At 31.7% G+C, this 27,618-nt stretch overlaps 1 long non-coding RNA gene across 1 annotated transcript; it reads right to left on the bottom strand.

Moving 5' to 3' along the window:
• Positions 1-8,147: 8,147 nt before the first annotated feature.
• On the bottom strand, positions 8,148-25,095 carry LOC129218693 (uncharacterized). The gene is made up of 3 exons (XR_008580363.1): positions 25,039-25,095; positions 11,508-11,632; positions 8,148-10,596 (listed from the first exon to the last, which is right to left on the bottom strand). It is a non-coding gene; the product is annotated as an uncharacterized LOC129218693 (long non-coding RNA).
• Between the last annotated feature and the right edge of the window lie 2,523 nt (positions 25,096-27,618).

Raw genomic sequence — 27,618 nt, 5'->3', positions numbered from 1 at the left:
GACATAGTCGTATAACGTACATTGAACAGTAAACGGAGGTTTATTCCGTTTTGCTATTTTCTCTGCTGTTCATTTGGAACGTACTGATTAAATGCTTCAATAAACTGTATTTCCAAGATTTAGACAAGTACTTGCTAGACCAGTTTGAGTTAAAGTGGAAGGCAAGTTTCGCGGAACCCTTGAGTGATTAAAATGGAAAAAGATCCAAGATTTACTTCCAACGTCATCAAGTAGCAAAAGTTTTGAAGAAATTTGGTTTAGATACTGCTTTTTCTCCTGTAAACAAGATTAAGTTTACAAACTTGAAGCACCGCATTGATTGCCATATAGCAACTGGGACATTTATAAAATTTCCTGCAAGCGAGAACTTGGTTGCTGAGTACGCATCTGAGTACGCCACTGCACCCTACTGTGTAATAATGGGGTCATTTCCAAAATTTTAAAAGTATTTTTTTCTGAAGGAGCATGCTTAAAAACATTGGATCTGACCATTCTTTAAATAATTCGTTTAAGTTTAATATTTTTAAAAAATTACTTAAATTGGTGCGCTTTCATTGCTTACGCTTCTGTCATGTGACATCACAAATGATGAAATGCCATTCAGTGTTGCCATTCACAGGACACAATATTTAATTCGCATCTTTACTCACGTGTATTGGCAACGATATGGTTGATAGCAAGAGTGGAGCGCAATATTTAATTCGCTTCTTGATTATCATAACGTGGAACCGTGGTAGAAAGATGCGCCGAATTGCATCATTTGTGACGTCATAAAGACCACGCCATGGTTTCAAAATCGACATTTTAAAAAATTAATTAAAAAATAACTGTTGGGAAAATGAAAGTATTTTCTCTGGGTCCATGTTATCTTTTTTAATCATTCTATCTATTTCAGTGACTAAAAGTAGTACTTTTGACTGAAGGAAACAACCACATTATAAACAGCATTTTTACTTACTATATTTGGAACAATTCCCATTCTTTAGTAAATGATTTTTCCAGCACTTAATTTTTTCCTGATATTTGAAAGCAGTTTTTATAATTTGCTTCTTCGGGTTGTTCATTTTCTCAAACTCTTTTTGTTTCCAGGCTTCTGATTGGTTGTCTCCTCCCCTTGCTGCGCCACGGGGGTGACTTGTAGTTCGCTGATTGGTTGGTTGTCGTCTCTTGTCGTGAATTCTTATTGGTTGACTTATTTAGTATAAATACCGATGTCCACGTGGTTGACGTCTAGTTCTCCCACGACCTTTTGGTTGTGTGCTGAGTTTTTGCACTGATGAAGAGGCTCCATTGTAGCCTTGAAATAGCTATATGATGTATTTTCGTGTCAATTTTTGCTTTATTTACGTTAATTTGTCTATTTAATCACCTTGAGGAATTTCCCTAGAACCCTAGGGTTCCGCGATACAAAATTTAAGAAACGATAAATCTGCGTCTGCATCCACCACTCTACTGCGTCTACACGTGTGGTCTAGGGTTTAAGGCCCGATTAAGCCAAGGTGATGTCCAGGTCCTGGTAAAATGTTTGGTGTCCATCTCACAAGACAATTCGCACATTTCGAAAGTAATTGTTTCAAAAAAAAAGAAAAAAAAAGGAAAGAAAGAATGAGATTTACCCTATTTTGAGACCACTAAAATTGTGGTGCCTAGATCCAGGGACCAACAGGACAGTGCATTTATCTGGCACTGCTTGGGTGCAACATGCAACACGTACGTTTCCTGGAATCTGAGTCACAAATTGATAACTACGTTGCGAATTTCTTTCAACGTAACTAACTTATAAAAAATTACTTTTCCTAAACAAAATAACGCGCACGGAAGGTGCCTTTTCGTTCTTTTGCAGCTCTACTGGTAAAATAGCGTAAAAGCAAATCGTTTGAAAAAAAATAGAACCGACTTCAAAATTGCTCTAAAAAGGGAAAAATAACTTTATCCTTTAAACACCAACCATAATACTTTTAAAGGTAATTTTTGAAGTTGGTGCGAAAACAAAAAAAAAAAAAAAAAAAAAAAAAAAAAAAAAAAAAATCCAGTGTAACCATGCTTCGTTTATATTTTCTTCAGAAAATCATCCAAAGTTAGGAACGAAACATTTATATCGTTACTCAAATATGCTGTTATCAATGCATAATGTATGTGGTAGTGAAGAAACTGGGCCTGGTTAAATTTATAATTGTAGTTAAGTTATGGCTGTAAATGATTTTATCTAACGTTTTTGCGCCAACTTCAAAAATTACGTTTAAAAGTATCATCGTTGGTGTTTAGAGGATAAAGTTATTTTTCACTTTTTAGAGCAATTTTGAAGTCGGTTCTATCTCTTTTTCAAAATTTTTTTATTTCATTCTTTTTAGTGTAAATGTATTTCAGAAATATTAAGAAGTTACTATCCATAACGAAACTTCACCTTATTTTTTCATAAAAATGCTCCATACTAAAAAAAAAAAACTAAAAACACGCCTAAAACTTTAAGCGATTGAAACTAAAAATTTATCTTTGTCCCTGGAATTCATTTGTGTGTTAATTTAATTATAACCCATTTAACATTACGTTTTCCCTAACTAATTTAAATTTCACAGCATACAAATTGCTTTTTATGCAAACCTGTATCTCCTTACTTAGCTCAGATCATCTGATATTGGCGTAGATTATAATGATAAAAATACTACTAGATATATAGTTGAGGCAAAACTAACCTAGTAGCATTGTGAAGGCTAAGCAGATCCTAATCACTGCGTTACCTCGCTTCCAGGTTAGATTTACCCCCACGATAGAGCAATGACACTGAAAATACTTAATGCTTGCTTCAGAGAAGCCTTCATTCAAAATTATCACTACAATTACTATTAATGTTACTGTTGTATGGCACCAAACTTTTCTAACAATGGGTTTTATATTTAATCATTTAATAGGGAAATTGCATGAAATTTACTGTTTTTTGACCATAACTTTTTTCTAAAGAACAAATATGACCAAAGTAATGAGACCTAAGTTGAGCCATCCCCTATCCATTAAAAAAATAATCATCAAAATCGGACCACTAGGTGAGACGCTGTGAGTGGACAAAAAAAAAAAAAAACATACATACGGTACGAACTGATAACCGCCTCCTTTTTGAAGTCGGTTAAAAATAGTACTATTTGTTTTGTTTTTATCATCAGATACTGGCAGCATTAAGTAATTGTTAGCGCGTTCTAACGATTTTGGTTCTATCGTATTTTATCTTAGATGAGCTGTTACCTAAGATCCCATCCCTTCTAAAAGTGCTCTTTATGTATGAATAAGAGCAACAATTTTAACATGTGAAGTGCCCCCGCTCTTTGCCTAGGAGAAAATAAGCTTTCTGAGATTTAAAAAAATGTATATGAATCTGAAATATTTTTTTTTCAATAATTTTTTTTATTAGTGCAAAATTTTATAATTACCCTGTAATCTCTCTTCACGGTTATAACATATATTCTGTATATTCTTTTTAACAATTTTAAAAGTAAAACAATATTTTTTTATGAAATTTTTTTCACAAAATACACTTTCAGTACTGTAAATATTTTTGTCTTGGCTTTAATAGGTCGTTAAATTGTAGAACCTTTTATCTCTCGCTTCTATTTTGTCTTGGAAAAGAAACAAAATATAGCATTTTATATTAATGCAAACATTTTTGAACTGATTTTGAAACGTACTTTACACACTAAAGACGAAGATGAGACATATCGAATAAAGTTTTCTTTAATACTATAATGTTTTAGAATTGATTAATTAAACTAAGTGCATTAAATAGTTTTATGATCATTATGCACTAAATGCGTCAGAATATTATTCATATTTAATGGAAAATATTTTACTGAGTTACGAGCTGGAAAACTGAAATATAAACATCGTCATGTATTCAATATATTTTCCAATTAATATTTATTTAACTTGTGCTATGGTCAACGACTCAATTAGTGGGATTTTAAGAATGTAGTCGTTGCTTAATAAGGCGTTAATTTTAGTTCCAGTTCGAGATAACAGAATGTTATTTTTAGGTTTAACTAGGTTATAGAGAATTGTCTTGAAACTGTTTTCAGCTATTATGCAGTGTTTGATTCAAAATAATTCTACTTTATTTTTAGCAGCACTTCCTAATTTTACAAATTCTAGTTTTCTTTCTTTGAAATAAATTGAAAAGTAACTTAACCCTGTCAGAAGTATATTTTATTGAGGCTGCATTTAATCTAGATCTAAAGCTTCCGACGGTATTGTTGTAGGGGAACGTGGGATAAAGTGAAATAGTTAAGATAACTATCCTTTTTCAAAGTGAACTAATTTGAAATTTGTTTTGAAAATTGCTGTACATGAAAAATAAGGAATTTTATAATAAAAGTAAATTTTTGCCTTTAAATACAAGTGAAAAAACTTCACTTTTTTGAATGAGGCGAAAAGAAAAATGAAATACTTTTTTATTGAAATATTTTTCATTTTATTATAAAATATCTTTCATCCCATCAATGAATGAATGAATTAATAATGAAGCAATAAACGAAGAAATGAATGAACTATTGTATTAGAGGAAAAGATCAGTGAATCAAATAGTGAATGAATAATAACATAATTGAACGAAAGAGTAAGTGAAATAACAAATGAATGTAAGGTGAATGAATTAATTAATGAAACAATCCGCAAGTGATTTTGTAGTTGCGTTCCTAGCCCTGTTGTCAGCTGGTGTGCTAATATTTGGTTTTACCCCCTCTTTCCTGACCGAAAAAGGAAAAATGTTTTTTGTAAACAAAAAGTCGCAATTTTCAGAAACAACTAATTTTTTTTCTATGTGGCGTAACAAAATTTTAAATTAAAAGTTAAGCATAAATTACGAAAGTATTTTTTGTAAAATCTGTTATAGACGTATATGCAACATTCCTCTCCTCGCAACATCGTGCTCTATATTTTCGATAAAATATGATTAAGTATAATTTAATGTATATTGAGTAACATTTCCATAATTAAAGTATTTGCTTTCTGTAAAATTTGAATCCACTTTGGATGTTACCAATAGGTGGAAATCACCAAGTAAGAACCGAACACATCGCTCCCCTAGTGACCACTGGTTTTAGTAAATGAAGGAATAAGTAAACGAAATGAATTATTTCGCCTTGACCTATTCAGTTTTCCTCGTGTGCACTTGACAAATAATTGTCTTAAACCTTTAAAAATAAAACATGCTTGATATTAACAAAATAAGAATTTCATTGTGCGTCAGTAGATCTCAATTTATACTTAAAAAATGTTAATTAAAAAACTATATTATTTTATAACAGCAAAAATATTTTTGATAAACCACAAAATATTACAACATGTATCAAATTTTGAAAATGACTTATATTATTATTTGCCTTGATCTTTGCAGCTATTTATTGTTTGAGTAGAACTAAATATACCTTCAAGAAATGAGTTGAAATCTTGTTGAATAGGTGGCGCTGAAAACTGAAAATATTTTACCTTTTCACTTTGCCCACCGTTTCTTCATTTTGTCCCACATTTCCCTACTTCCATCAATTTCTGTAAAGTTTGTATTCAGAGGAGTGAAGTTTTTGAAAGGGGTTGTAGCAAAGTACAATTTAAGGTGAATGATTTTCAGCACTAATCTTAAGAGAGGTTATAGCAAACTTTTTCTTATAATGAAGATGATGAATTTAAAATGTCTTCTCTAGAAGTCACAGTTAGGAATTTTAAGTTGCGAAAAGAAAGATGCGGCATATTGTTTTAAAGACTAAAACATTTTCATCCATACACTGTAAAAACGATTCAGAAACGTTCCTGGAAAATAATAGGCAGCTTAGCTGATGTGCTCATTTTCAGCCAGTAACATATCCCGCAAAAACCAGGAAAGTTTTCCCCTTAAACTCAGTAACCTTCTTGAAATTATCCTGAAAAATCCTGAAACCTTCAAGTTTAGAGCCTTCAAGTCGTGCCTTTAGCATTCAAAGGCATCTGAGATAGGAATAACATAACAGCTCCAGAAGCAGTATTAAGCCAGAATTGCAAGTCATGATTGCAATTCTTGCAAAGCTCAATAGTCCAAAGACTCCCTTTGGGAGCTTAATCAGTCAGGACGAGCCGTAATTGTATTAAAGTCGATACACCTTATAAATACTCTCAGTTAATCTTTAAACTGGGAGCTATAAATATTTTTTACAACAGAGAGAAGTCTGCATTCCTGCAACTTGTAGCCATTCAGGAAACTTTTTGACAGTGATACTTCATATTTCCAGGAAGTGAATGAAAACCATTAAAATCCCGAAACGTTACACGGAAATACTCAGTAACGTGTCTGAATTTTTTTACAGTGTAATTTAGTAGGAGAATCTGGGATAAAGTGAAATAGTGGGCAAAAGTGAAATTGTTATCAAACATGTTGATTCCAATGCAAAAATGTTGCCTCTTAAGATCAAGGTACATGATAATACAAGTCAATTATAAATTTAAATTTTTTTTGGTAGTACTGTGTGGTAGTTATTAACCTCTCTAATATTACTTGAGACTTACTCATGTTCAATAGAGCACTTATTTACTAACTATTAAGCATATTTTGATTTTAATTGTGTGACAACCTGTAGAGCACATACGAGGCAAAGTGAATGGAGCAATGTGGAATTGTTTATTCTTTTTATTTATTTACTTATTTATTGGCATATCCATTGATTTGTTCATTTACATATTAATAAATTCTTAAACATTTATTTATGAAATAACTGTTATTTATTCATCACTCACCAATTTGTTATTTAATCATTCCTTAATTCATCTTAATAGTTATTTCATCAATTAATTAATTTAATCGTGTAGCCACTGGTTTTGAAAATTTTTTGAAAGAAAAAATATTTTGAATAAACTAATAAAAAGTATTTCATTAGAAAAAATATTCTCAGTGTTACTTTTCCCCGTGAAATGGGGCAAAGTGATAGTTTTTCAATTTCATTTGGTAACAATTTACTGCTAAAAATTTAAAAATAATGTTTCAATACAAGTTCTCTTTTATAAGTAATTGTTCCCTGTTTATGTACTCTATTTTTCAAATAAAATTTCCTATCATTTTCAAAAAAAAAAAAAAAAAAAAAAAAGAAAAGTCATTTTAACTACTTCACTTTTCCCCACATTACCATAATTTGAAAGAAAAGGTGAGAACGTGTATGTGTTTCTGAGCGGCGGCGATGAAGAATTTGGCTAATAATTTGGAACTAACATGTGCTGATTTTTGTAACAAAGTTTAATATTTTGAAGTTATAATAAGAAAATATTTCCTTTGAGTTTAGATGTCAAGTAATTTTAGATAACTTTGATCCACAATTTTCTGTTTTTAAATGCTCTACTAATAGTTAAAAAGTGTTGAATCTTTTGGCACTAAGCAAGAAAAATTCATGAAGCAGTATATAATAATTATTTAAAATTAAGAAAGTTGTAGTTTAGATTTCGGTTATAGCATGACCCCCTTAGTTAGTCATAATATAGTATTCACTGATTTTTCTCTTTTTCCCGGGATAATTTTGTTATACCGAATTTTGAAAACGTTGAATTCACTTCTCAAAAGTAGTTTCAACAAACGTAAGATCTCGTTTACATATATTCTATGGACGTTTTTCAGTACTCAGATTTCGGTTACGTCTCATAGTAAATTTCCAACGAAGCAAAATGATTAAAAATATGCAGTTCAGTTTTGCAAAACTGATTCAGAGTGGTAGAAAGTAATCGCAGAGCAGTGCAATGTATTAAAATTATGTTCAAAATTTCATTGAAGAATCCAAAACTTAAGAGCTTAAGCATAGATCTTCATCAACATACCTTGAATATTAAATTTCTAGCTAAATTTTCACCCTGTATGTAAACTAAAATATCAGTGAAGCAGAATTTTTTCCCGATGTTTACTTTTGTTTGCATTGCAAATCAACGATACTGCGATTAACTACATCAACAGCGATATTTAAGAATTTCAGAAGTTTTTAATCGTTGACCTTGCACAAGTGTGTTTGCTAAATTCGATTATTTTATTTTTAAATGCTTATATTTTAAGAAGTAGAGCATATTTTAGTAAAAATGACTTCATTTAAGATTTGAAGTTTTAAGGAAATAATTAAACTGTATAAATACGAAATTATTTTATTTAGTGCCCATAAAAACCATTACATAATGAATATTACACAATGAATGTACTGTCAATTTCATTGATATTTCATATCATTTATGTTGTACATCAGAATTGACTCAGTGCTTTTGTAACATGTGAAAAGGACATTTTTATATACTTCAAACTTTTGTAAAATGTATAAATTATTATCTTGTTGAACACGCATTACTTATATTTTGCATGCCTAGACTGTAAATCAGTGCTAGTCCAATAGTTTCTTCTCAAGAAAATTTTAGGGACTTATTTCAGCTCCCGCACGGAATCATTCCGCTTTCGATTGACGTCATAACTTCTTTCTGAAACAGTCTTCGCATAGACATTCTACGAACGAAGAAGGTTTGAGGGAGAAATTATGATGTGAATCCGAAGTGGATTGCTACCGTCTTATTCTGGAATAAGACTCTTAAGCGGTTAAAATAATTTGAAGTTAGTTATAGTTATTTAAAGTTTATATTGTTCTTTACTTGTTATTAATAATACGCAGTATTTTTGGTAAATAAAGATGCTCACAAAAATGTTAAACAATTTATTTTTACTATAAAATAAGATGCAATGAATTTAAAATGAATTACTTTGATGAATACAGCACAAAATATATTTTTTGAAGCATGAACTGCTTTTTAATTTACCAAGTGAGAATATTTTGATAATATAAATCTACCGTTACTTTATCCTTAACGAAATTTCCGAAACTCTATAGTCAGAATTTGGTTAGTAATTAAATCAAAAGAGGTCAGTGAACGAGTTATTTCGGATTTAACCTCACAAATAAAAAATTGCTGATATTTCTAGTGATAATTGATTAACAGATGGGTTAAAAAGCAGTTTAATCACTTAGTGAGCATTAAAGATAGAGATAAGAAGTACTAATTTGGTGAAAAAATATTAAAAAGTGCAATATTTGATTATATATATATTTTTTTGTAATAGAAATGAAAATTCCTTTGGTGCAGATAATCATAGATGAATTTTCTCATGTCAAGCGGAGGATTAAATGCGGGTTCTAATGAAGGTAGTTCGATTAAGTAAGAATATCAAATAAGGAATTCAATTTCATTACATGTATTTTTTTAAAAAAATATGTCGCTAAAATGGATTCAGACAGTGTAAACCTCGCCGACTGTTTAATATCATTTGATTTTTGCTGTAGAAAATAACCGGAGAAAAAAACTTATTTTTTAGATTATTAGTACTAATGGCGCAAGGGTTAATCATAATAAATAAATAAATAAATAAAATAAGTAAAAAAGAAAAACGTTGACTCGTTGAAAATATGAATTAAAACTGCCTTTACTGTACGTTTTTCAATGCATGTTTTGAATTAAACCTAAATTTGAAACAGAAAAATTTTAAGTACTATTGAGAATTTTTTTTATAAGAACAATATTCATAAAAACAATTTGGGCTCAAATATAGTTATTTCACTTTTTTCATTCGTAATAGCGTTAGAAATATATTTTGTACTGAGCAGAATGATTTTCCTGGTGAAATTTCCAAAAGTGCTTTCGAAAAACAAATATTGGCCACACAGTAATAATGGTAGCAACCGTTTGATGAACAAAACAAAAATATTTACTATGAATATTTTTATAACATTTGTTTTAAACATTTTCAAATGTAATCATAATTTTTTCATTCATAAAATTAACATTTTGTGATAGATATATACATATACATTTCAGTATAAAATTCAGGGCACTCATGAAGTACTTTTTTTGCGTAGTCTCCATAAAAGCAAGTTTCTGTAATGCACCATATAATATTTCTTTCGTAGAACTGTTCTGTATTTTATGTAGAACATAACACATTTTTCATAACACGCTATCTTGGATCGATGAATTTTTGATATCTTGTCCCGCTCCTAAAAACACATTAAATATATCCGTGTCTGCGAAATGGTGGAAGATTCTTAGAAAAAGTTATGTAAATCTGTAGATACGCCATCGCTTACATGATCACTTGTAGCAGTCTGATAACGTGATACAACAAGACAAAGCATGCAAATGCATTTACATAAAAATACTATTAATCACATTTTATTATACATGCGAGCAACAATAGCCACCACAAGGCTTTCATAATATATTGTGAGCACTGAAAGCATTATGTTTTCTGAATCCTTTTGGTACTTAAAACATACGTTCCTTGGGTTCATCTGTCCGAGCCCATAGTTGGGTGTACGTTCGTTTAATACCAATACAACATCACGTTTGGTCTCAGCTGTCGTCACCATGGCCATTTATGACAGTTTCGAGTTTGGGACCAATGATGGTTTGTCGGATAGGTAGCTCAGATTTTGACTGAAAAGTGGTAAGTGTTATTTGAGGCGGGCTAGGGCAACTCCTGCTACAAAAATCAGCAGTGTCTGAGGAAAGGACTTTTTTACCATACATTACTGCTCCTAGATTAGCAGATCTATCCACATCCGTCTCCGCGGTTCGCTGTAAAAAAAAAAAAATGTGGTTAGTTAGAACAATTTCCCAAAATTTATATGCATGAGTTATAATCAAGCTTGTGGGAAAATAAGAACATATGATAAGTTGAGTGCAGAATTAGCGATTGTGCTCTCTACCTTAGCAGCAAGGCCATAGCCAGAAATTATTTTCTGAGTGTTTTTTTTTTCCTCAAATTTTCTACAAGTTTTTTTACGTTGTTTTTATTGTGTGGTGTTAAAATTGCTTGTACAATATCACTAATTCACGCTGTTACGTTACGGGAAAACATCTTGGACGTCATGTTAGAATTTTCAACCGTTCTGTTTTATGTCATTAGCCGATGTTTGCGCGATTATTTTCTTTAAATGCCACTTGTATCGTCTTCATGATAGAATATCCATTTATGATAGGTGTTTTAGATTGAATGAGCAATGCGGATATTAAAATGGGGAGAGAACAATATGCATTTTAATTTTAATCATAAATGAAAATGTAGTGCTGTATTTTGAAACATATTTGAATCCTTAATACTGCCTTGCACTGTAGTGAAACTGTGAGGGGGGGGAGGAGTTGGCTTGGGATTGTAAATTTAGTTTCTGATGGGGCTGTCTTTTTTTTTTTTTAAGGATTGTTTAAGCTATTACTTTGCTAAAAATGTACAGAATTCCGAACATGATTTTTAGATAAAAAGCCGGTATACTTAGAAATCTAGTAGTTTTATCTGTAAATTTTGCATAAAAATTCCAAAATTAAGTTCTTCACTTAAAATTCCCTTTTTAAATAGATATTACATGGATAATTTGTAAAGAACGTCAATAGATTTTTCTCATTCAATGTATAAGAAATAGTAGCAACAAACAGTACTTATTCAGTAAAGTTTGTAACTGTATGAGCGAAATATCATGAACTTGTATTACCATGCCTAAGGAGATGGAAGAATGGCAATGGCAGCTATCTCTCTTCAATATGTCTGGACACTGTTCATGCTGCCTTTCTGGTTGTTCTTCTCCTGAAGTTCTTCCACCGCAAATTAATGTACTACCTGGAGAGAGAAAATCAAAGATTTTACAATGTTTTACATTAGTTTTTAACATTTTGTAGTCTAATATTGTTTTCAAACCGGTAGTGACAGTCACAAAAAAGTTTGGTGGCTTTCCTGTTGCGATTGTTCATTGTTATGGTGTTAGAACAACAGCGAGTGATAGTTTTCCTGTTCCCTCTTGCGTCAGAGTGCAATCAACAAATCATGATCTTTTTTAGTTATTACCTCTTATTACCTAATTGAAAATTACTTCAACCTAATTAAAGTCATTTTTAATTAGGTAATAAATAGCAACCAATCAAAAAAAAAAATGTAACACGAGTGTGATAATAAAATTATGCAGAATCTGTGGCATGCACTTACAATCAATGAAAAAAAAATATTATTGACGTTATCAGTATGAAGCAAGCACTAAGCAATTGCAACAGCTAATCGAAATATTTAGTTTGATGCAAATCATGCGATTGAGCATTTTATGTATTTTTTTCTGAGAACATTATTTTTGAAAGGATACAAAGTTGCGTCTAATGCCTCCTACACACGAAGTGGTGGGTTGAATAAATGTTTCGAAAACTTTGCCTGTCAACTAGCTGAATGGCGATTTTCTTTGTATTCATACAAGGCAACTTAGTTGAACCAACTTTTCTTTTAATAAGTCGAATTTATTCGAACAGCTGCTTTGCAACGCTGTTAAAACAGAACCGAGTTGACTCAACTAGTTTACTTGTTTGTAGGACAAACGCTTAGACATGCCCCGATAAGTTGAATGAACTAACAAGTTGATTCAGCTCATCGGGATGAGAATGACAGCGGAAGGGGGGCAGGTGTGTCTGATGAGATGACTGTCGTGTGAAGTATGCGAGGTGATTAATTCATTTTTCTACTAAATTACACTTCCTGATAACCGCCCGTTCGAAAGTTGATTCAACTAAGTTGCCTTGTATGAAAGAGGTCTTATCCTCATTTAAAAAACAATGTAATAGATCAGGTGTTTCCTAACTTCTTATACTTGCGCACCCTTTTTGCATATAACAATTGTTTTAAACCCTGTTTCACTTTTAGTAATCTGAGTTCATAAATGCTGTCCCAGTGTTACAGGTAATGGACAAGAAAAACAATACAGTAAAGGTACTTTTATGTAGAAAAAGATAGTTGTTATATCGTAGTATGAGTAGTATTGATAGTTTTACTACATTCATTAAATCGTACAAATGTACAGAAAATAGATTTTAAAAATACATTGGTGAAATATTAATACAATGCTAACGTGACAGGTGCGTGCGAGCACTGATACCCTAATGCGACTGCGATGCCATTTTTCTGATTCTTACATCAATTTGACTTTTTTTAAGAAAAAAAATTAGGTAACAGCTGCGTGACCCCTTGCAATAATTCTGTGCCGCCCTAGGGGAGGGGACACCCTACAGTTTGGAAACCACTGCAGAAGAATCTTCTTGAAATTACAGTATATGAGCAAGATAGCTTATAATAATGAGTGGTGTTAGTAATATTGTCGTTTTTAATTGAATTTAATCAGCAACGAACATCTGAACATCCCGTCATGAAAGAAAAAAATGTCTAACTACGTAACCACGTATCACGCGATAAATAAGATTAACGTGTCAAGTGATTTAGTATTTCAACAACAATATGGCTTTGGTTTGATTCAGTTTCTATTAGTTAAAAAGTAGTTAAGTCTCATGATCAGGTACAACTATCAGCACCTTAACTGCTCTTATTTTCGAGCTCGCCAGCCACAAAAAGTTACTTATTCTTTTGTACGAGCAGGAACACTAATAAAACTCTTCAAAAACATCTGATTTCTTTCATCTTGTTTCTATAAAAAATGAGAAGCATTACAAAACGACTTTTTCTGCACTTCTGTTTGGATGACACAACTTGAATGCGACTTTAAGCATTTATCTCTTAGTATGTGCTTATGACGCGATCAAGGGAAACAAAAGGCGCAACTTGCCCTATTGTAATGGAAGGAAGGAGCTTTCTTTAGCTTTTGTTAAAAGAAAAACATAGTACAACCGAGGACATTTTGTAAATTGCCACAAAACATATTTGGGTTTTCTTTTCGTTGATTACATGCTAAACTGCTTTTTCTGCTTCAGTAGCGTTTAACACTTCTTTCTATAAAATAATGATACTTTTTGGTTATCTTTTCGTACCAAGAGAAAAGTTTTTCTCAATAGGTATTAGTTTTATAGCGTTGAAATGCAAATACTTTTTGTTAAGTTTATATAAGTATATTATTAATGCTCTTCTTTAGTGATGGTTAAAATCATAAGCAAAATTGAATGGTCATTCCAGAGTATTTGGCTGGTAAATGTCCCATACGTAACGCTAAATCTCGAATATTTTTTTTTTCAAAGTAAAAATACAAATGAGGGTAAAATATGTTACACAGTTTCGTTTTCTGAATTTTTACAGTGAAAAGAATTTAAATATTTCGAGATTTAGCGTTACGTAAGGAATATTTCACTATCACGTACTGTAGAATGAGGCAGTATACTTATTTAAGATGATGAAGTATTTATAATACATCAGAAGCTTAGTATAAGATGAAGCATAAGAAGATTATAAAGTCGTTAAGCATTTAGGGGTACTTGGAATATTCGATAGTAACACATCATTTCGACCTTGCTTCAGAGAAACTGTACATTTTAACCATTTAAATTAAGAGACCATTATTGGATACATTTGTCTCAAAAGCTTTAATTTATTTTATGAATCATCGAATACAGATAATTTTAAATTATATATTTTTTTATGTTATCGAGACCCCAGAATCTTAATACTATGCCTGCCGCTTATCACGGGACGCAGGAGCGTCCTGCCCTGCCAAGGAAACCAAACGTAAGCAGCCAATAGAAAACCTTTTTTTAGAAAACCTTTTACTTTTCCGCACAAAAAAGAAAACCTGCATCCTAAACCCCAAAACCCTCAGCCATAAAAAGTTATGATATCTAGTTTGCCCGCCAAGTATCTGCCAAACTATCATCCTCCCTCTTCTCCTTTTTCATCACAGCTGCTTCCATTAGAACTCCCTCCCACCTTCAACTCCTCAGAAATATGGATAGATCTTCTAAATTGTTTATCTTGTTTGGCGGGAAGCTTTTCAAAGTGAAGTGGTTGCTTGGTGAGCAAAAAGCTTCCCGCCAAGCAAGATAAACAATTGAAAAGATGTATCCATATTTCTGAGGAGTTGAAGGTGGGAGGAGGTTCTAATGGAAGTAGCTGTGATGAAAAAGGAGAAGAGGAAGGATGATAGTTTGAGATATTTGGCGGGCAAACTAGATATCATAACTTTTTATTGCTGAGGGTTTTTGGGTTTAGGATGCAGGTTTTCTTTTTTGTGCGGAAAAGTAAAAGGTTTTCTTGGCGGGGAAATTTTTACAACAGGGTTATTTTTGATGAGATTTCAATCACATTCACTGTGAGGACATTTAATTTTATAATCATCTAACCAGCGACCACTTAAGTCACGATGCTACTTTAATTTGAACTACTTGTATAACTAGAACATTTACTACAATACAGTACAAAATAATTTTTTTCGTAGTAAATAAAGAGTTTTGAGTTGTTAGTATTAGTTTTATTATATTCAGTGATGTTCCCATCAGTTTTTTTGCGGGTATACTCCCAGTAATCCATTACGCACAAGATGTGTAGGCGACTATATACATAATATGTCATAGTATGAAAATTTTAGAAGCTTGAGGGTATACGCTATTTGTCGAAAAAAATGTTTGAGAGTACGGCGTATATACCACTGATTATATTCACAATACAGTTGGCTCTCTGTTTAACGACGCTCTGTTTAACGACTTTCTCTATTTAACGACGGTTTTTCACGATCCCAGATGGTCCACTATAGTTTCAAAAGCATTCTATTAAAGGACGCTTTCTACTTAAGGACGATTTTTTGTGGTCCCTTGAAAGTCGTTAAACAGAGAGCCAACTGTACTCACAAGCCAAAATTGTTTGACGTCACGCCTATACCTTCTAAATCCTTTGTTTAGAAAAAATGACACGTTGATCCATAAAGGTTCACCATCCTTGTACTTGGAAATTAAAAATCAAGTTTTTTTAGTGAGAAATAATTAAGTTAGACTCTTAAGCAGACTGATTTTTTGAGGCAATTATGGAAAATAACGTATATCAGATTCAAGAATTCTGAACTAGTCAAGTCTCCAAGGCAGTCCATGCTAAGTGAAAAATTGACTAGCACTAAGAAATTATTTAATTGGATTGAAAATCAGTATTTTAATTAAATTGGTTACTATTAATAGGTTGCGTGGATATCAACTATTAATGCACTCCCTTGACCTGAAAAACTACTTATCGAAGGGGGAGGTACTCCAAATAAAAATCTTGTTCCTAGTTCAAATTGACATCCTCAACGTTTGACGTTTGTCAATTGGATGATTTGTACTTGAAACAAAGACATTTTTGAGAAGAATGGGACACATTAACAAAAAACCATCATTTTGTTCAAAGAACGTTTCGCTGGTAGAATAATTTCCAACAGTCATGATGTTAATTGACCCCACAAACCTTGCGAGTTGCTGCCAAGTAATATTTACCCTCTGGATCCAAGGTTTATGCAAACAAGCCTGAATGCCTGAGCTGAAAGCAATAAATCCAACTGATTATTGCTGGAAGTGAACCAACAGAGTTGAAAAATTGACCTTAAAATGTGTAAGAGAAGCATCTGGTTAAATCGGTTCGTAAGTGTCTATTTACTGATTTATAAATAAATAACAATTGCTCTAGTAGATAATACGTTATTGTGTTTCATTTTAAAATTAACCAGGCGCACTCTATGAGTACCTACAACCAAGAAAAGTTTTCTTCATTCATTCTTTCCCGTTAAAAACGAACATTTTAGGAATTTGGTTATTTGCCTGCTATATTCCTAACTTTGATTTAGGTAAAACGATAATCTCACGTGGAGTTATGTTACAGCATTATATCAAACGTTTAAAATCAATTTTTGTGTGAGCCGAATGGCTAATCATATCCAACATGGTGCTATTCATTAAATCTCAAGGGTTTAATTTGCGAAACCGTTTGCACTAAACCCTTTTGATGATCATACAAAAGATTTCCCCACCCCATATTTAGAGAGAACCGAATTAGAATGAAAATTACTGTAATTTAAATCGCTTAGCGCTCAGTGCACCTCTCGTTATTACCCTAAAACACGTGGGACAATAGCACCTCTTAGGCAAGATGATACCCACCCTGCCTTTAATTACTTTGAAGGAACTAACTAGAAAAGCACCAGAATAATGTAATATTTGCAAGAGATTTAATTAAAACTTAGGCTCAGTGTATCGATCGAAATTACGTTGAAGTCCAAACTGCTCATATGATTGCTTTATTTAAGGTACTGCTCTTAGAAGTGCCTCTGTTCTTAATTAGAACAGCTAAATAAGTCTGACAGAAAGAAATTGTTCCGTGCTGATCCTCTATTTTCCAAACTTGGTGAAATAAATGTTGATAGATATCAAGAAGCAAAATTAAAATTGGAATTGAATTCATCGGCTGAAACTTTAACAGCTCGCACGCAGAAGACATATAAGGAATTAGCTCCTGGTGACAATGCATTCTCATAAATATTCATGGTAAAATAGAAAGTGCTGCGCAGGGGAAGGAAATTCCCCATGTTGGAGGAGATGTCATTTGCGTTATCCTGGTTAGCAAATCCTCAAACAGCATTGTAAAAACTACGATGGGGGAAGTTTTAGTTTCTTTCGGAATGAATGGGTTTTCCGGAGTAGAAATCAATAAATTCCGAGCTTTAAGGGTTGTATTGCAAATACGAAAAGCCTCTTTAAGAAAGTTTGCTGAGAGTTTAGCAGTTGCATAGCCGGTGCTATAAGTAGCTGGATTATATTCACATGTTTTTCGAAACCTCATTGTTTGATATATTTAGTAAAAAAACTTTAGACGGGATTATGCTGATCTCAGTTTTGGCTCCAATGACCAAACTGTTTTAAAAGGTTGAAAAAAAGAACGAAAATCAATACGCTATTTATTTGCCTTTCTGATTTCGAAATGAAGTATGAAGGATGTCGCATAAAAAACCACACTTTTCTAACCAACATTAGTAGGAGTCAAGCAATAAAATATTTTCAGACTTGAGGCATGATTGCTGCCGCATGTCGCTCATACTTTTGTAATTGATAATACCCATATGCTTTTTGAAACAGCATTATTTATCATATATATTTGAAAACATTTTTATATCAAAGTTGGATTATGCTTATATTAGTTTTGGCTCGAATGATCAAACTCCGTTTTAGAAGTTCGAGAAAACAAACGAAAACCAACTAGCTAATAATTTACCTTTATGATTTCAAAATTAATTACGATTGCTGTCATGCACAATCATACTTTAATCAACATCAGAAGGAGTCACAAGCCCTATACAAAATATTTTCGGACCCTACCTGCAAAATAGGTTATCACAACAGGTGCGACGATTGCTTCGGAAACACGCCAATAGTACTTTAAAAATATTGCAAACTGCGAAGGATTAAGAGTTTGTGTATTTATCACAAACATTAATTACACCGGAAACATTTTATTTTGTTACCGTAGTATTTTCAACTGATTTCATGTGAATTAGGATTTATTGATCTTACTAACTTAAACCTAGCTCTCAAATTTCTAAGATATAACATTTTCATTAAAGAGACGATATACTGGTTTAGATTAAATCCATAGATCAAATAAAAAATCAAAACATGGGGTTATTATTATATTATACAAATATTATATTCAGCAATCCAATTCGCTGCATATCACGCCAAGCGAACATCCGCACAGCAAGAATTCACAAGCATTGCTACTAAATTTGCCAGATGCTCCATCTTTTGAATTTTCCTGGACGTAACTGGAGTAAAGACTGCTAATAGGCGGTTGTGGATTTTTTGTTTTTGATTTTGGAGGGGCGCTGAGAGAAGTCATTTCACCCCACAAAAAGATAACAGAATATTTATACCATTTTCTATTTTTAAATTTATTTCTTCATGACATAGGTAAACAATTTCAAACTATTTCTCAAAAAAAAAAAAAAAAAAACCACGCATAAAGCATATCTGAATTAAATCCGTTTGGTTTGCTGTGGGAGTAATACTACTACGGTTGGTGGTTGACAGCCAGTGTAAAAGAGTACATAAAACTTACGAATTTCAAATTCAATGGTACGTAATATCACTATTAATTCATTAATTCTTCTTTTGATTAAAAAAAAGAAAGATTATTCTGTTTTAAAATAACAACAGAAACATAAGGTTTCTAAGTAATATCGTGTGCAATACTTAGAAATTACCATTTTGGTGAAATTATGTAATATTTTAATAATTAATTGACTTAAACTGTTAAAAAAGATATTTTACCTTCACATTCGAAGTAAATTGGCTTTAGGACTCTGTAAATACATTCTAAAGTAACTTCATGAGAACCCCCTCTTTTTTTATAAAGAATTACATGGGGCCATTTTTTACTTCTCAGTCCCCCTCCCCAAAACTATTTCTGTCTCCACACCTGATAATAGAGCAAATATACTGATAGCAATCTTTGTTTTGGAGGATCTAAAATATCTTTAGACGTGCATAAAATGGAGTTAAAATGTATTATTTTGGGTATATCAGCATGTTAAAAAAATAATCTAAAAGTAGACCTTATACAGAAAAACTGATGACATATTTCGATTCAGCGACTCAAATCTAACGAAAATTCGCCTTAAAGCTTTGAACATTAAATGAAAACAAAATAAAGAATTCTGCAGCTCTGTGCAATAATTCCTCCACACTTAGACTGTTAAAAGTATTTTGAATGTTTTTAAATTTTACTGATATTCATTGAAAATTAATTTTAACAGCGCACTCAAGGTCACAAAATAAGAAATAAATGGTTAAAACTTAGTTTTCAGTTTAAAACCAATTTAGACCTAACCAAGTACATTTCTGAAATCCAGCCTTGGAAAAGATATCAACGATATGACTCCATAGGGGAGAAAAACCCTTATGTAACGAAAATATTTTACAGATAAAGTAACTATTAACTTCATACTCATGGGAGTTCAATGCCTTAAGAGGTTCTTCTCTTTACAAAAAAAAAAAAAAAAAAAAAAAAGTCGATATTGGTTGTTCTAGTAAGTGAGATTTTGTGTTAAACTTGCTAAGTTTGGGTTTAACCCATTCTGTTTGTATTAAGTGTGTTATAACATTAATGACTTTGTTCATTTTTGCAAATTTGCTTTAACACGACGCATTTTGTGACTTTAATCTTCAATTTTTTTTGCAAATTCTGAAATCGCAAGTATTAGTTGTAATTAAAGGAGACCCCCCCCCACACACACGCAAGGTCACAAAGATGTAAAAAATTTATTTGCTATATCTTTAAAATGTACACCAAAATATTCAAAATAAAAGCCCTTATTACATCGTGTCTCTACTGAAAATGATAGTATGTAAAACAATGAATACTTCTTGTTCTAATTCGGCTACGATTCTAAAAAATTATAGATATGAGTTTTCAAATAAGCAAGTCCGAGAAGAACTTGTTCTACATCGTCATTCGTCTCCTCCAGATTTCGGTTCGACATTTTTCAATTAAGGTTTTGATAAAATAAGAAAATTTCAACCCTTCAATATATTTTTAAAAATTAGTGAAATTCGAAAATAATAATAATAATAATAGTGCGGCTATAAATATACCTAATTTTTCAAAATGTATTCATCAGAATTGCAAAAACGCAATAGTTCTTTACTAAAATAAGAAGTAATTAACAAATTAAAGTAAATTGTGTTTTAATATGACAACGGTGACCAATGTTTCAAATTGTCAGCTTTAACATTAAAACTTCAGAAAAGTAAAAGTTATACCTCAAGAACTAATTTTAAGGCTTAAGACATTTTTTAAACGATATTATAAACGTAATTCCGATTGTGGGAATATTGCAACATTATAATTTTAAGGGTGCACAGATCGAAAGAACTTGAAACATGAATGAGGTTGGCATCATTTTTCAACTGGTAGTATTAAAGCATGTAAATACGTATTTCTTCGAACTACTGTTCTGTAAAAAATAAATAATTTCAATTATTTATTTATTCTTATGTTTTGAATTTTAATTATACAGTAAACTCTTGATTATCCACAGCCTTTCATGCGTCCAAAAAAAAAAAAAAAAAAAATGCTGTTACGTTAAAATGAATGCAGATAAATGCATTCATTTTAACTTAACAAGTGCAAAATCTATTTCTAGACATTCCTATTTCTTTTTTTCCCCGTCCCTTCCACTGACATCAAACCTTCCATGGTCACCGGAACTCGGATAAATGCACACATTTTAACTTAACGAGTGTAAATCTATTTCTAGACATTCTTATTTCTTTCTTCCCTATTCCTTCGACTGACATCATACTTTAAATAGTCACCGAAATTCGACTACTTGAAACATAATTTTTTAATTTACACTACTTACTTTGGTAAATCATTTCTATTTACTGATTTTTAGATCTACACGACGCACGCGCGTAATCGAGTGACCGGACCATTCTTGTTCAAAAAAGCTCAACTCGTCTCCCATAAGATTCTTTGATGTAACCTGTTTCAGTTAATCTGTTTGCAGCATTTTTCTCGGGTATGTGTCTAATCCATTTGCAATAATTAGCTATCCTACATTCAACTGTTACATACATTTTTTTCATACACGATTATCATTTTAGCTATAGTTTACATATGCTACTGTTATTGATCTTTCGAAAGCTATTGCATTAACTAATATCGTTTTTTTATGTACTTTGTGGATTATTCGCGAATTCGGTTATTCGTTGTTACTGTGTCACCCTATTCCGCGTTTAACCGGGAGTTTACTGTATTTATATATATATAAAAAAATAAATAAATATTTAAAAACAAACTTATATTTACAAAAAGTAAAGTTTTCGTCCATTGGTTTTTATTTATTAACATGTAAGGCATTGAACCGAAATTTTGGTGCAGTTTAAAGTAGATATTACAAGTTTTGTCTTGGTAGTAAAATTGGCATAATTCTGACGCGGATTTTCAACTACGGCAATCAAATTTATGTTGCTTTATGTTATTTATGTTATTATGTATTTGCTTTAACATAAGCATTTCAACATTTAGCTTTTAACATTTTTATGTAGCCAAGTTATTTAAACTTTCAATCAAATTAGCTTAATAATGCAAAACAAATCAAGTAAATTAACAATGAAAATTAATTTATTCATTATTTTTAGCAGCCAACATAGCTGTAAAATTATTAGTTTTAAATTTTCTATTTCATACTATATAAGTATAACACAATACTTTGAAGAACAAAAATCATAATTAGTCAAATAATATATCTCCACAAAAATAGTTTGGGGAAAACTAGTTTAAATTATTAACGGTATTTTACGTAAAAAAATCATTGTGTGGCTTTATAATTTTCCATTTATATGTAAATGAAACTTTTTATGCTGGCTGTTTTCAGAAAGGCTTTGCATTTCTAGTTTTTCAAAGATATTAATGCGATTTTCGTTTTGGTTCGAAGTTATTTAAAGGTTTTTGTTCGACGAAATTTGCATATGCTATAAAATATTTTTATTTGATTTTTCGAGCATAAAGTCAAAAGTGGTACATTACGTGTTGAAATTAAAGAGAAATAAAGTAAGGAGAAAAAAAACCTGTAAATTCAACGAGATACGTGTTGGTGTTTCATACCATCAAAGTCTGTTTATTATATATTTTTAAAAAGCTGCTTTGATGCTTCAAAACATGTTTTCTTTTTCAGGTTTGCGAATGTAGTTTGAGTTAACTACAGTTTGGAGAAATGAGATTCATAATTTTTTATCTGCATATTTCAACTCAAGATAATGTATGCTCTTGAGTTAACTTTTCATGAGTATGTGTGAAAATATAATGTTTCCAATTAAAAGGCGTACATTTGAAATAACAATGCTGTTTCAAGACTAGAATTTGAAAGGTGTTTCTAAGCAGCAGGATTTTATTAAAGGTATTTTTTAACAGTTGTCAATTTTATTGCGCAGCGTAATCGCAATGGTTACGCATCATGCGAGGGCCCTAAGATCTAAAGCTATTTCAGACCTTTGAAGCATTTGTGCCAACAGAGCCAATATAGTTATTAAATACAAACTTAAAATTGCATAGAAATTTAAAAATTACATAGTAGTAAAATCTTGGAACATTTATTTTTCTTTAAAATTACGTTTTGGCTGGTCCCAAGCTTTTATTTACAATGATATGTGGCCATGATTTTTGCTTTGAAACAGTTGTTTGCTTTTTTAAATTAATATTACTCTGCCTCTTAATTTATAATACTGCGTTTCTTAACTTTATAGGATTCGGAAAGGTATCAAGTTAAAGTAGAAATATTTTGTAAAAGTTGATTAAAGGCAACACCAAAATAATGATTGGTTGCTTAAAATAAATATTGAAAATAACAATATTAAGCTTTGTATCGTTAAGTGAACTCAGAAGCGGATGATCACATTCAATCAATTTTTAATGGAATTTGAAGGAAATTTCAGAGGTATTTGTGCAGTTGTAATGGTGGCTTACAGTCTGTTAACATACTGTAGCAAAAAAAAAAAAAAAAACTTTTCGTTACTCGAAATCTGTAAAATTTCCAGGAGAGATATAAAGCAAAGCCAACTTTAATGCACTCTTTTTGTTTTCCATTTACACCCATTACTTCCTATCTGATATGCTTTCTTCAGCATTCATTCATGAGCTACTCTAAGAAATATATTATTAATGGCGCAGGGTCAATGATGGAAATCCCAGGAGTACTGCGGCTGTACTGTTTCATTTGCTAGCAACTGCTTTTTTGGTTTGTTCGTTGATTGATTTAATTTCGTCTTAATGAACTCAGGTCGTTAAGTATGCGACAGTTAGCATATAGACAAATGTTTCAGGCTTTGCTTTTTTCATTAAATGTATTAAAAATAAAGACGGTCATCTCGATCAAGAATATGGGTATCAGTTATTGAAAATGACTTGCATAATTATATTCTTGAATCTTTCGATTTTTCGGATCAATTTTACTTTTGGACTGGAATCAGCTATATGTTTAAGAAATAGTTAAAATATTGCTAGGTAGGTGGTACTGCAAACTGAACACTAGGGTGCGTTTTGAATTGAAGGGCTCGGGGCAAGTACGTGATAAGCCACATGATGTGTATTTTCGGTAGACCAATTTCCGACTTATAAAAGCTATTTGTAGAATTTTTCAAAGGTATTCTACATTCTGTATTCTGCAATGCTTAAACCAGATCTGTTTTTCTCCAAATGACGCAATCCATTGTCATGTTTATTTTAATTTTAGTTATGAGAAACAAAAATTTTGATCAAAAACTTACTCCTTGTAACTTGTCACATTTCTGCTCCTAGCCTTTATATTTCTTATGGGGCATCCTTTAAAGTGCTTCCTTTTGGTGAAGAAACTCACAGATAAAAGTTTCATAGAATTTGAACAAAATTTAGGGATTGCTACCAGTGATTAAAATTATCTTCATTGTGAAAAAATGGTGTAAAAATAAACTCCGTATTACCTATTGTCATATTTTTAATTAACATGAAATTAGGTAGGTAAAGTACACTGTTAAAAAAATTCCTGAAATTTTACGGTAAAAGTTATTGGCATCCATGATGCCAGTAACTATTACCGTAAATTCCTATTTCACTGTAAAATTTTGCGGTAGAATAAACGAGAGTTAAAAAACTCAAAACTCGAACTGCAGGTTCGATCTCGGGACCTTTGAAATGGTGGCGGCTTTGCTGCCCACCATAAGGGTTGAGACGCATCGAGTAAGGGAAATACGGTGTTATATGCTTCGTATTTTAAGTCACGTGGTGTATCAATTGGCGCTGCAATCGTTTATTTTCTTCCGTTCAATTTGCTGTAAATTTTTTTCTGTACTGTAAACACTACATTTTACAGTAATATTTACCATAAAAGTTTCCTGAATTTTTAACAGTGTAAGAAACATAATACAAATACCTATTTCTTACACGTACAACAAAATTATAAGCATTTCATAATTGTTATGTTATGTAATAATGTCAATTTTTACAGAGTTTATAAATGAAAATAATATATTTTGAATCACATTTGTTTCACACATTCTACTAACGAACAATAGCTTTTGATATGATGAAATCAATAACTGCGTATCATTAAGGGCCTCCCTTCTTAAGCAGTTATTATACGAGCTATAAGTCGAAATGGAATTTACATAATCATGATGCGTTAAAACAACGCGTAGAAAGTACGTTGGGCTAAAAATGTACGTAAAGTAATGAATTAAAAATCAAACACTGAAATAGAAAGGGTCGTGAAGAAGGCTTACCCCATTGCCTTCCTCCGCAATCGCATCTTCTTCCTGATGTATGACCATCCTCGCTGGACTCCCTAGACACTTGTCGCAGTTTCACTTCGGGAGATTTCTGTCAAAAGCAATAATGTGGCATTAACTTAACATTGTGGGGAATAATGTATTAATTCTATAGCTATTTTTAACCTTCGAGTACAGTGGTTCTCAAATTTTGAAGAACTATTACCCATGAAACGGGTCAGACATTTGCAGATACCCCCAAATAAATTTAGTCTAAAAAGTTGATTATGTGTTTCATACTTTGTATAAATGTACAAAAATAAATGCTTTTATCTAACTTTAATGAGTGAGAAAAGGAAAATAACTGTTTTTTTAGTAATCTGTAGGGTCTGGTGGGGTAAAGTGGTCATAAAACAGTAGGTTTTCAACTTAGGTGAATAATAAATACAATAAATTCTTTAAACATTTAAACTTTTTTTGTTTTTATTTTACATTGCATTATTGAAGAACACGGTTCATTGAGTTTTAAGAAATAAATATTGATTTAAGTAGTTTATAACACTTTCTTTTCCCTTTGTATTTATGACCACTTTACCCCATGGGGTGGGGCAAAGTGGTCACAGTGTACAATACGTCCATTATAAACTCGTGCCTACACGAGTATATACGTATGCATACGCATATACTCGTATATTAAACCCCGGTTACTGCAAAAACAATACATATTAAGCGAAATTAATATTTAAATTTATATCTGCCTTATACTTAACGATTAAATGACATTAGAAGAACAATATTTGTTAAGCCTAATATTATGACCACTTTACCCCATCTTACTTAATCTGTTATAAAAAATTATCTAAAACAAATTCAGCTAACTGCTAATGAGGAAGTGTTCTTGAGACATTTAGGAAGCTTTCTATGCAGTCAATCTGTTCATAATTCTAACAAACAAAATTTCCCAAGGAAGTTAAAAGAGGTGTTTAGATTTGAAAACTTTTCATATTAACACAAAATATTTTTTTTTTACCAAATAAAATTTTGCCAGTTTTAAAATTTTGTATTCAAAATGTAGTTTTTAACTGCCCTACTCTATAAAAATTTTTTCACATTCCTTCGAATATTTATTTCCAAGCTATAGCCATTCATTTGACGAATGACCACTTTACCCCATTGACCACTTTCCCCCACCAGACTGTATTTAAATCAAGGAGTTGTCTATGTGGAGACTGATATTGGTCAGCTTTAATATTTTTTTTTGTGTTTGGTGTAGTTTCAGCCAATTCTCAAGGTAAGACGTGCTCCACGTTCAATACCTAAGAATTTATTATGTATGTTTCTTGAAATGTCACGCCCCCTTAGGTTATCACGCTATCAAGAAGTGATAAACAATGGGGGTGAGGTAAGAAACGAATTAACAACGAGATAATCAATTATAATGATGTACGAGTAATTAAATATTTGATAGCTGAAAATATGTATTGAAAAAAAAAAAAATCTGATCACGATCTGCGTTTTTGCAGACTACAGGATGTTCTGCCAGTCATTTTACATCATTGTGAGGCATTCCACCGCATCCCCCCTCGTTTTTTTTGGTATTTCAATGAAAATTCAGCATAGTTGCAGCATTTTCAGTACTATTAGAAAAACTCAGTACATTTCCAGTATTTCAAATAATTACGGTATCCGTCGACTCACTGCCGCAGTATCAGGGTATCTTTAAGCACTCTTAAAATGTTATTTGATGCTTTTTTGACACTGTTTTATAATGTTATTTTTAAACTTTAGGAAACTCGACTTTTCAACACCACTACTGCTGGAATTTAATCATTATTCATACAGTTCCGTAGAAACTTTATTCTTCTCAAATTAAAAATGGCTTCATTTGTTGAAAACTTTTTGAAGCTCTGTAAACGTATTTCTAAACCACACTTACTTCTTTCGTACATAAAAGCACGAATCGACTTTCGAGCACTTTCAAACTGTTCAACTAAACACACATTAAAAGCATAACTCACTTCAAAAGTGTCCACGTCCAATCCATCATCAGGCATGTCAACCGATGCTCCAGTTAAATAGAATGGAGAATGTTGTTCAGGAGGAATCTTTTTCGTGATCTTATCTCTGGAGACTTCATCATCTGCAGCGGGTACCCTAGGAGCTAAACCAAGAGATAAAAAGATTATGTGGACATGATAACTGAGGAAATATTACCGAAGTATCTTTGAAAAAAAAAGTAAAAATGGATTTCTCTTATTGTTGCCGAATTTTATTCCTATCATCAAGCAACTCGTCTCGTTCCGTAACCTATTTTTTAAAGTAATCATCAGCATTTTCTCATAAAATGCGTTTTCATAGCACATTGGGCGAAAAATGGAAAACAAGGATGAAATGAGAAAGTATTTGTGAAATGGAGTTTTAGCCTTGATACAATCTTCGGGACTTTTACCGAGATTTAGGACATTGGATAAAATAGTTTTCGCATATGGGCGAGCGACTTATGCAAGATGCATTACATTTATGAATAAGGATTTTTTTTGGATCATTTTCTCTTAAAAGTTATTTCCCATCGGCTGATGGTAGGGGAATGCAATA

The sequence above is a fragment of the Uloborus diversus genome, chromosome 3 (assembly GCF_026930045.1).
Source record: "Uloborus diversus isolate 005 chromosome 3, Udiv.v.3.1, whole genome shotgun sequence".
NCBI classification, from domain to species: Eukaryota; Metazoa; Arthropoda; class Arachnida; order Araneae; family Uloboridae; genus Uloborus; species Uloborus diversus.
The sequence above is the reverse complement of the archived record's forward strand: the minus strand, read 5'-3'. Positions and strand labels throughout refer to the sequence as shown.